Raw genomic sequence first — 11,552 nt, forward strand, 5'->3', positions numbered from 1 at the left:
AGGGCAGTGAGTTCACCTGCCGAGTCAGCTTAGAGAGAGAGGCCACATATCAGCAACAAAAAAGGTTCTCTGGGGGTGACTCTTTGGCCTAATTTTAAGTAGGCTTAGCCTATCCTTTGCAGGAATAAGTTTCATAGGGGCAGACCCCAGGATTTAGGGCTTGGCCTATTGATTTGGTTGTCCCCATTGAGGCTGGATTTTAATTTTCTTTGTGTCTTTTAAACTTTTCTATAGTGAACATGATTTGCTTTTTTTAAAATAAGCTTTATTTTAAATTTTCCAAAATTCGCAAATACCCCCCAAGTAACAACTTCCCAAGAATTGCTTCTGTCATCAGAACAGCAACAAGGAAAAACATTCTTTTTAAGCAACGGTAGGTACAGCCTGTGGTTTGGGCTCTGGCCAGCAGCAGGGGCTGGCACTGGACGCCATGTGCCCCATAACGGCGTCGTCTGCAGGCCGGGTGGGGCCAGGGCCACCTCTCCCAAAGGGCAGTGGCCAGCTGTCTGTCTTTGGGCCCAGGCACTGCCCCTCCCCTCAGCCCTGGGGGGCAGCTGCAGACACTCCTGCCCCCAGTCCGAAGGTGACAGAGGTCCCGTGAGCCACCCGCCCTGGCTTTGACCCCCGCCCCAAGGACACTGCCGGGAACTGGGCCAGGCGGACGTGGTGACAAATGCACTGGCACTTCCCCCACTTCCTTCCACCTGCCCTGCTGGGTCTGCTGCTGCGTCACGGTCCGTCTAGGGGCGGGTGGCGGGATGTGGTGTGACGTGGCGGGATGTGGCGTGACACGGCGGGATGTGGCGTGACGTGCCCGGCAGCCCCCAAGAGCGGGGTAGCCTTGAAGGAGAAGCAAGAAGCTCAGAAAGCAGGCAGAGCACGAGCAGAGACGCTTTGTGCCCCTGCGTGTCTGGCACCAGCCGTGCAGTGTGTCCCCGCAGTGCTCCTCTGGGACCTGGGCCACGGGCCTGGCAGGGCCTTCGGCAGCGCGGGCCTCGGGGTCCCTCAGCTGCGGTCCTGGGGGCCGTGGGGGACTGACCGTTCACCCACGCTGGGCACTGAAAGCGGGAGGGGACGGGGCCGAGGCCGTGGGCTGGCCACCCCGTGTTCCCAGGCCCTTCCCCATTGCCCCCCTTACTAGAGGCTGGGAGGTCCTTGGCAGTTTGGAAGGGGACACGCGCCTGGCATCGGGGCCGAGAGCACTCCTACTGTCCGACTGCGGTGCCATCCCGCTTGAACCCGCAGCTCTGCAAAGCCCGCTCAGAAGTGGGGCCCAGCGCTGGTGGAGGAGCGCGGGGCAGGGCGCAGCCTCCCCACTGCCGGCCGCGGCGGCTCCATCCTGGCCATGGTGTCTCCTGCTGGAGGGGACAAAGACGATGTCCTCTCTCTCTTGAGTTCCCGAGTCAATGCCAGGACCCACAGACGCTGGGGCTTTTCTGGATGTGAGACACACAACTGCCTTTTTATTGAAGCCACTGATAGCTGCTGGGCTGAGTTCCCTGCAGCCAAATGCATTCCTCTTGCCGCAGGTGGGGCCCCTCACGGATCCCTAACTTAGAGGCGGGAAGTGAAGGCGCAGGGCAGGCGAGTCACCTGCCCACGCGGCGGGTCCGGATTCACCCCAGGTCTCTGGGTCAGTCTAGGAGGCCCAAAGCCGCCGAGCTCTGCTGACACTGTGCCAGCCTCCAGCGTCCCACCTGCTCTCACCTGTGGGTGCTCTGAGCGCAGGTCCTGAGTCCAGGAGAGAGCTCAGCGCTTGCATCAGAGTCTCAAAATGTCCGCACTGTGCATGGGAACCCCTCTGCCTTTCGCCTGACTGTCCCAGGTGGAAAGGTGAGCTCCGAGCAGGAAAGCGGCTGCTGAGCTGACAGTGGAAGCCTGAAGGTGTGATGACAGCCTCGGCCGCGGTGCCCTCCGCTTCTCCGGCCCCAGTGGAGGGGGCGGCAGTCTCCACGCGGACCCATGACCCCAAGACCTTACAGCCCCCAGCGCCCCCGATCCCGGCCTCCCGGGGCCCCTCCCAACCCACTCACGGCCACTGTCTAAAAGGGGCACAGAAATACTCCCGCCCATAGCCTGGCCACCCTAGCACAGGGGCGTCTGCTCCCCCAATCCTGAGAGCTGACGGGACTTTGGGGCTGCCCTGAGGAATGAGTGCAGCTGTGTCACCTCCAAGGAAAGGTCCCAGGGCTGGGAAGGTGCCCGCCGGGCTCTGTCCCTCTCGGGGTGCTGAGACTCCTGGTCACCCCCGCTGTCGGCACGACGGCCAGGTCAAGCCCTGGGGGGGGGGGGGGGGGTCGGGCCCAGCCGACCGGACGCAGCGGGGCCCCCAAGCAGAGCCCAGGGAAAACCGTGCCACCACACCCTGTCCACGATCCTTGCCCTCAGGACCTGTGGGCAGAGTCCACAGGGTTGTTTCATGCCCGGGCAGCCGCAGCACCCACCGGGCGCTCTGGGCAGTGGAGGGCGGCGCCTCTGCCCCGCAGCCCCTCCGCGTGGCCCGCGCCGCCCCGCCCCCTCCGAGTCCCGCCCTGCGCTCGGCCCGTCTGTCCCTATTGCACCGGCCGGTCGGTCTTGTTTCCGCTCACTTGGGGAGCCGCGCGGTTCCCGGGCTGCGGGCACTGGGCACCTGCGGAGGCGCGAGCGGACCGTCCCCTCTCCCGGCGCCCACGGGAAGCGCCTCCGTCCTCCGCGGAGTCCGCGCCCGGGGCGGGGCCGCATGGCGGGGAGCTCGGCCCCACGGCCCGCCCGCCGCCCCGCAGCCCCGCAGCCCCCCATTTGGGAGCACAGCTTTAAAAAAACACCTCTCAGTCCTGTGGGTGAGGTAGGCTCCCCCTTGGACTTGGTTTGCTATTTCTCCGACGCCGGGGAGGTCGAGCGGCTGTTGCACGGCGCTGCTGGCCGGGAGGGTTTTGCTGGCCGGTCCCTGCTTGTCTGGCCGAGTCCGCCGGGCTGGCTGGCTTATGTCTCTTAGATGTGCAGATACTCTTCTTTGGCTGGTTGTGTGTTCTGTGAACATCTCCTTCCAGATTGTGGCTTATCTTTTCATCTTGTTTTGATGGTCCTTTTTGTTCAACGGAAGATTTAAATGTTAGCGTTATCGGACTCCTCCATCTCTGTCTGCCCGACTGGTGCTTCTCGTGCCTGACATATCGTCCCATCCCGGGGCCTGGGGGTCATCTGCGTCGCTGGCCACGCCCCAATTCTCCACTTAGAGCCTGTGCGCTGTTCTTTATATGTTATAATTAAGCGACAAATTTACTTAGTAAAGAAACCGTTCCTTACCCTGAAGTCATAAAAGTCCTCCATATTTTCTTCTAAATGTGTTACAATTTTGTTGTTCGCATATAAAGCTTGAATCCACCCGCAGTGGTGTGTGTGACTGTAGGTGGGAATCTAATTATACCTTTTCCATATGGACCACCACTCGGCCCGGCACCATTTATAAGCGCCTGTCTTTTCCCCATTGGCTGGGGACTCTCTTTGTGATATATCAATTCCTCATTTAGGCACAGCTGTGTTTCTGGGCCCCTCTTCTGTGCATTTAGTCTTTCTATATTCTGGTGCCATAGCCAGTCTGTCTTAATGTCTTTAAAAGTTTTAATACCTGGTAGGACCCATTGGAGGGCTTCAGACCGGGAAACAGTACGGTTAGGACGGTGCTGCGATAAGGTCAGTCTGATGAGTAGAGAATTGGTTTTAGAGGCTGAGAGCAAGGGGACGGGAGACCTTTTGATGGCTGCCGCAGCGTCCAGGCGAGAGGTGAGCCGCCTGGCATTGGGTGGAGGCCGAGAGGTGGGCTGGCGCTGGTTGTGATGGAGGCGGAGAGAACGGGACCTGATGGATCAGATGTGGGTGAAGAAACAGAGGACTCAAAGATGACTCCTTGTTGGACAGATGTCCGGGCACCGATGTTCACAACAGCCAAACGATGGAAGCAACCCAAGTGTCCGTCAGCAGACGAAGGGTAAAGTGAAATATGGTATATCCAAACAGTAGAATGTTATTCCGCCATAAAGAATGAGTCTGCAGTTGTGAGTAAGTTCTCACATGAACTATTTCAAAGGTGTGATATTGGACAAAGAGTCAGTAGTAGAGGGGTAGAGGGGGAAAACTAAAATTGTATGCTATGACCAATAGTTAACAGGAAGACGTCAACAGTCCCACAGCACTACCAGGGACAATGAACTGGGGGGAGAGACAGGTGATAAGGGGTAGTTTTGATTTGATTGTTGGTGACACTGTCTTTGTTAGTTCTTTGTCATTATGGGCCAGTGAAAATTGTCTAAAATTGAGAGTGCTGCTGATTGTACAACCAAGCGAGCGTGCTGTAAGACATGGTTTGTAGACTTTGGACATAATCCATGATGCCCAATAGACGGAGGCAGCCAGAGGATACAATGTCTGAGAAGCAGAATGCTGAGATGTGAGACCATTATGTGATGGTATGTGGTGCAGCTGCAAAAAGGACTGTAGAGAGGCAAGCAACTGAATAAACCTGCGGACAGTGGGCTGTGCAGGATAAGCCAGAGACAAAAGAACATATATGCTAAGGTCTCTCTCTCTCTCTCTTTTTTTTACGATATTTAAAAAGAAATTTGTGTATTAAGGGCAAGAGAACGGAAGTAATATAAAAATTAAAAGCTCATCTGGCACATTTAATTGCCTTTTCTTCCACTGCTTATCAAATGGGAGTTGGATTTTATTTGCACATTTTCTAAGGACCTGATCTGTTTGAAATCCTTATGCGGAGGGAAGCTGTGGGGCAGATTCCTTAGGCGACTCTGGGGATAAGTCTTATGCGGGTTGGAGGAATTAATGCCTCGATTCTGCCTACTTTTCTCCCTACTGCTTCACGGGTGTTCTAAACAGTCATTGCACACGACGGTGAGCACAGCGTTGGCGAGAGGAGCTCGGAAGCCCACTCTGCCATCTCCGCACTGACCGGATCCTGCATTATTTCGCTCACAGCCGGAGGGTCTTTTTGATTTTCCAAAAATCCGGGGACTTCCTTTTCCCTGAGTTCTCTCAGGCCCTCCTTGGCCCAGCAGCCTCTGTCCCCAGCGAATCTGTGAAACGTGCACCCGCAGCCTCCATGGCGTCCATGAGAGATTTGGTGGTGGGAACCTGGGGGCAGGCGAGCTGGGCCAGGGGCGGTCTGATGTCCCTTTCAGAATCTCATCCGGCCCCAAAGGGGTGAGAGTCCCGTGCGGGTGGCAGTGCAGGCGAATCTTGAAGACACGTGGAGTGGAACAAGCCAGACATGGAAGGACAGCCAGTGCTCGATCTCACGCCTGTGGGACCACCAGGCCGCGCAAATTCAGAGAGGAGAGGCGGCCGCGGGGGGCGGGGCGGGGCAGGGGCGGGAGTTAATGCCCGGTGGGTGCAGGGCCGGGAGGACGGAAGCGTTTCGGTGGCGGTGGTGATGGTGGCACAGCCCTGTGCGTGCCATTGGCACGACGGAATTTTATATCCGAATGTGGTTAAAAGGGAACCTTTTGGGTTGCGTACGTGGTACTAGAACAACGGCGGCAACAACAAAAGAGAATGGCTTGGCTCTGGCCAGGCACAGGGTGGTGGGTGCGGGTGGGGAGCCGGGCAGGGGGCTTGGGGCGCGCGGGGTGCAGGCCCTGAAGGGGGGGATGGGTGGCTGGGTGGGCGGTGGCCCTCTCCTGCAGCCCCTCGCTCAGAGCCCTCCTGTGGTCGTTACATTCAGGTGTCAACCAGGCCAGGTGACGGTGCCTAGTTCTGTTGCTGTGGACATGAGCCGATGGTACGTGAACCTCATCCATTGCTGATTACATCTGCAGTCGGCTAGGAGGCGTGCCTGCTGCAATGAATGACGTTTGACTTAATTGGCTGGTGCTTAAATGAGAGACTCAACGTAGCACAGCCCAAGCAGCTCAGCACAGCTCATCTCAGCACTCACAGCTCAGCCCAGGCCTTTGGAGATGCAGAAAGAAATCACCCCAGGGAAAGTTGTTGGAACCCAGAGGCTTGGAGAGAAGGCCAGCAGAGAACATCCTGTGCCTTCCCATGTAAGAAAGAACCTCAGATGAAAGTTAGGTGCCTTTCCTCTGAAGAACTAACGAAATAAATCCTCTTTTATTAAAAGCCAATCCATCTCTGGTGTGTTGCATTCTGGCAGCTAGCAAACTAGAACACCGCATGCCCAGCAGCAGGGGATCAAAGACCCCTAGGAACCCGTCCAGTGTCCTGCCTTGTAGCCCTTTATAAAAGAATGTGGCTCCATGGGGAGGGGTGGCGCTTAGCCCTTTCCAACCCCCCAAGGCTGCCCCAGGGCCTCAGCTGGGGGCCCCCAGCGTTGCCCAGAGCCCCTCGCCCCTCTCCCTCGACCCACCTGCCGACCCCCAGCGTGAGCTCTTCCTGTGTCGCCCTGGGGCTGTGAGGAGGTTAGTCTGTCCAGCTGTGTGGACATGGGCCCCACCCACCCCTAATGGTGACACGGGCACAGTTTACTCACCTCACAGGGGAGCCAGGCACCCGGCACGGAAGGAGCTGGGAGGGGAGGCGAGGGGCTTGCACTGGGGGGCCGCCGTGGCCCCCTGCCCCTGTCCTGCCTGCCAGTGGGACCCCGCCGCCCACAGCCTTGGCCTTCCCAGGAAAGTTAAACATTTTCTTTCCATTTGTTCCATTTTTTTTTCTCAATTCAACTTTTCATCCCTTTTCCCCCTCTTACTAACTCGATGATTCCCCCTTTAGTTCCTCCCCCGCCCCCCCTTCTTCAGGCTCGCACGGCGTCAGTACTCGCTCCGCAACCTGAACTTCCCACGGTCACCCTCTAGTCCTCCCTGGCCCCGCAGGGAAGGCGTTCTGTGTGCCGAGGCCAGAGGTGGAGGCAGCGCAGAGAGAACAGCGAGCTTGGGCCCAGCCCTCGGCCTTCTGCCCCCCGACTGGGGCTCATGGGGGCTGCCTGGCCTGGGGACTGGGGGTCCTGGCCTGGGGACTGGAGGGGCCTGGCCTGGGGGCTGGGGGGCCTGCCCTGGGGGCTGGGGGGCCTGGCTTGGGGGCTGGGGGGCCTGGCCTGGGGACTGGGGGGGCCTGGCCTGGGGGCTGGGGGGCCTGCCCTGGGGGCTGGGGAGCCTGGCTTGGGGGCTGGGGGGCCTGGCCTGGGGACTGGGGGTCCTGGCCTGGGGGCTGGGGGGTCCTGGCCTGGGGGCTGGGGGGTCCTGGCCTGGGGACTGGGGGGCCTGGCCTGGGGGCTGGGGGGCCTGGCCTGGGGGCTGGGTGTTGTCAGAGGAGGGGCCGATGTCTGGAGGCTGAATGAGTTTCCCAGGGGCCAGGAGGGAGGATGGGAAAGGGATTTCTGGCAGAGGAAAACGCTGTGTAAAGGCCACGCAGCGCAAAGGGTTGCAGAGGGGGAGGGGCGGGGGCTGGGCTCAGGAAGTGGGGATGGGGTGAAGGTAGACGAAGGGATCCCCTGAGAGTCTGAAGCTCGCAGAGGCATGTCCAAGACGTCCCAGGGTGGGGTGGGCCCGGCTGTCTGGCTTGGCTACAGCGACCCCTGGGTCAGGGCTGGGCACCCAGCACCCAGCAGGCACCTCTGGCAAGAGACCGTGGGACAAGCTCAACCCTCCAAGCCCGAGAGGGGCTGAGTACCAGGGAACCAGCACCCCCACCCTGCTCTCCCAGGGTCCCACTGACCAGGCCAGGAAGCAGGTCCTCAGCCTGGGCCTCCAGACCCTGAGTCCTCCTTGCCCTGCCTTCCTGGAGACCTTATTTGCACTGAAGTGTGAATGACTCAGAGCTTAAAAAGCAGTGTTCCTCAGTGGAATCAAATAAAGTGTTCAGATCTATGGACAACTGATCTTTGATAAGGCAGTCAAGCCAACTCACCTGGGACAGAACAGTCTCTTCCATAAATGGTGCCTGGAGAACTGGATATCCCCATGCAAAAGAATGAAAGAGGATCCATATCTCCCAACCTAAACAAAAGTTATCTCAAAATGGATCAAAGACCTAAGCATTAGATCTAAGACCATAAAACTTTTAGAAGAAAATGTAGGGAAATATCTTAAAAATCTTATAATAGGAGGTGGTTTCCTAGCTCTTACACCCAAAGCAGGAGCATTGAAGAAAGAAATAGATAAGTGGGAACTCCTCAAAATTAAACACTTTTAAAAAAATTAAACACTTTTGTACATCAAAGAACTTTGTCAAAAATAAAAAGACAGCCTACACAATGGGAGACAACATTTGGAAATAATATATCAGATAAAGGGTGGGAATGTCAAATGGTACAACCACTATGGAAGGTAGTTTGGCATTTCCTCAGGAAGCTAAGTATAGAATTGCCACATGACCCAGCAGTGCCATTGCTAGGTATCTACTCAGAGGACATGAGGGCAAGGGCACAAATGGACATTTGCACACCAATGTTTATAACAGCATTATTTACAATTGTCAAGAGATGGAAACAGCCCTAATGTCCATCAACAGATGAGTGGCTAAACAAGTTGTGGTATATACATAAGATGGAATATTATGCAGCTGTAGGACAGAATAAAGTCATAAAGCATGTAACAACATGGATGGACCTTGAAGACATTATGCTGAATGAGATTAGCCAGAAACAAAAGGACAAATACTGTATGGTCTCACTGATATGAACTAACATTAATGAATGAACTTGGAGAATTTCAGTTAAGAACAGAGGTCATCAGGAGATAGAAATAGGGTAGATATTGGGTAATTGGAGCTGAAGGGATACAGATTGTGCAACAGAACTGATTGTAAAAATTCAGAAATGGATAGCACGATAGTACCTAACTGTAATATAATAATGTTAGAACACTGAATGAAGCTGAATGTGAGAATGATATAGGGAGGAGGGCTGGGGGCACAAATGAAATCAGAAGGAAAGATATATGATAAAGACTGAGATGGTATAATCTAGGAATGCCTAGAGTGTACAATGATAGTGACAAAATGTGCAAACTTAAAAATGTTTTTGTATGAGGAAGAACAAAGGAATGTCATTATTGCAGGGTGTTGAAAATAGATGGTAAGTCATATTTTAAAACTTTAACTTTTGGGTGGGACTGAAGAAAAATATATTTATTTGGTACAAAATCTAAATTTTGACTAGTGCAGTTCCTAATATAACTTATATGGACAGTTTAATTGAACACCATAAGTACATGGAACCTTGAGTAGGGCATGAGATTTTGTAGGTTTCTCCAGAGTGATGCCCTGATAAATCCCAGAGTGATTTAAACAGTGAATAAAAAAGTTTTTGCAAAGTTCCCTTAGGGGAATGGTGAGAAAGGTGGAAAAATTCAACTTCCCCATTTGGAGAACTCCTGATATTCTTGCAAGCAGTGGACACAAGCAAATTAATAGGCTGAGCCCTCAATCTTGGGGTTTGTTCATATGAAACTTATCCCTGCAAAGGATAGACTAAGCCTACTTAAAATTAGGCCTTTCCCCCTAAGATCAGGAACAAGACAAGGATGTCCACTATCACCACTGTTATTCAACATCATGTTGGAAGTTCTAGCCAGAGCAATTAGACAAGAAAAAGAAATACAAGGCATCGAAATGGGAAAGGAAGAAGTAAAACTATCACTGTTTGCAGATGATATGATACTATACGTCGAAAACCCTGAAAAATCCACAGCAAAACTACTAGAGCTAATAAATAAGTACAGCAAAGTGGCAGGTTACAAGATCAACACTCAAAAATCTGTAGTGTTTCTATACACTAGCAATGAACAAGCTGAGGGGGAAATCAAGAAACGAATTCCATTTACAATTGCAACTAAAAGAATAAAATACTTAGGAATAAATTTAACTAAAGAGACAAAAGACCTATACAAAGAAAACTACAAGAAACTGTTAAAAGAAGTCACAGAAGATCTAAATAGATGGAAGGGCATACCGTGTTCATGGATTGGAAGACTAAATATAGTTAAGATGTCAATTCTACCTAAATTGATTTACAGATTCAATGCAATACCAATCAAAATCCCAACAACTTACTTTTCAGAAATAGAAAAACCAATAAGCAAATTTATCTGGAAGGGCAGGGTGCCCCGAATTGATAAAAGTATCTTGAGGAAAAAAAACGAAGCTGGAGGTCTCACGCTGCCTGACTTTAAGGCATATTATGAAGCCACAGTGGTCAAAACAGCATGGTATTGGCATAAAGATAGATGTATCGACCAATGGAATCGAATAGAGTGCTCAGATATAGACCCTCTCATCTATGGACATTTTTTTTTTTTTTTTTTTTTTTTTTTTTTTAAAGGAAAGACAGAGAGAAGGAAGGAAGGATAGAAGGAAGGAAAGGAGGAAGAAAGGGAAACATCTTTTAAACATTTTCTTGTTTTATTGTATTTTGTTTCTCCGTTTTTGTTACATGGGCTGGGGCCGGGAATCGAACCGAGGTCCTCCGGCATAGCAGGCAAGCACTCCGCCCGCTGAGCCACCGCGGCCCGCCTCATCTATGGACATTTGATCTTTGATAAGGCAGTCAAGCCAACTCACCTGGGACAGAACAGTCTCTTCAATAAATGGTGCCTAGAGAACTGGATATCCATATGCAAAAGAATGAAAGAGGACCCGTATCTCACACCCTATACAAAAGTTAACTCAAAATGGATCAAAGATCTAAACATTAGGTCTAAGACCATAAAACAGTTAGAGGAAAATGTAGGGCGATATCTTATGAATCTTATAATTGGAGGCGGTTTTATGGACCTTACACCTAAAGCAAGAGCACTGAAGAAAGAAAGAAATAAATGGGAGTTCCTCAAAATTAAACGCTTTTGTGCATCAAAGAACTTCATCAAGAAAGTAAAAAGACAGCCTACACAATGGGAGACAATATTTGGAAACAACATATCAGATAAAGGTCTAGTATCCAGAATTTATAAAGAGATTGTTCAACTCAACAACAAAAAGACAGCCAATCCAATTACAAAATGGGAAAAAGACTTGAACAGACACTTCTCAGAAGAGGAAATACAAATGGCCAAAAGGCACATGAAGAGATGCTCAATGTCCCTGGCCATTAGAGAAATGCAAATCAAAACCACAATGAGATATCATCTCACACCCACCAGAATGGCCATTATCAACAAAACAGAAAATGACAAGTGCTGGAGAGGATGCGGAGAAAGAGGCACACTTATCCACTGTTGGTGGGAATGTCAAATGGTGCAACCACTGTGGAAGGCAGTTTGGCGGTTCCTCAAAAAGCTGAATATAGAATTGCCATACGACCCAGCAATACCATTGCTGGGAATATACTCAAAGGACTTAAGGGCAAAGACACAAACGGACATTTGCACACCAATGTTTATAGCAGCGTTATTTACAATTGCAAAGAGATGGAAACAGCCGAAATCTCCATCAACAGAAGAGTGGCTAAACAAACTGTGGTATATACATACGATGGAATATTATGCAGCTCTAAGACAGAATAAACTTATGAAGTATGTAACAACATGGATGGACCTAGAGAACATTATGCTGAGTGAGACTAGCCAAAAACTAAAGGACAAATACTGTATGGTCTCACTGATATG

At 52.1% G+C, this 11,552-nt stretch overlaps 1 long non-coding RNA gene across 2 annotated transcripts; it reads right to left on the reverse strand.

Annotated features, from left to right (window-relative positions):
* Positions 1-243: 243 nt before the first annotated feature.
* LOC143651686 (uncharacterized) lies at positions 244-2,366 on the reverse strand. 2 transcript variants are annotated; one of them, XR_013160133.1, is made up of 2 exons: positions 1,708-2,366; positions 244-1,358 (listed from the first exon to the last, which is right to left on the reverse strand). It is a non-coding gene; the product is annotated as an uncharacterized LOC143651686 (long non-coding RNA). The 2 variants fall into 2 exon arrangements; XR_013160134.1 differs by having other exon boundaries at positions 244-1,436.
* Between the last annotated feature and the right edge of the window lie 9,186 nt (positions 2,367-11,552).

Source organism: Tamandua tetradactyla, chromosome 12 (genome assembly GCF_023851605.1).
Source record: "Tamandua tetradactyla isolate mTamTet1 chromosome 12, mTamTet1.pri, whole genome shotgun sequence".
NCBI classification, from domain to species: domain Eukaryota; kingdom Metazoa; phylum Chordata; class Mammalia; order Pilosa; family Myrmecophagidae; genus Tamandua; species Tamandua tetradactyla.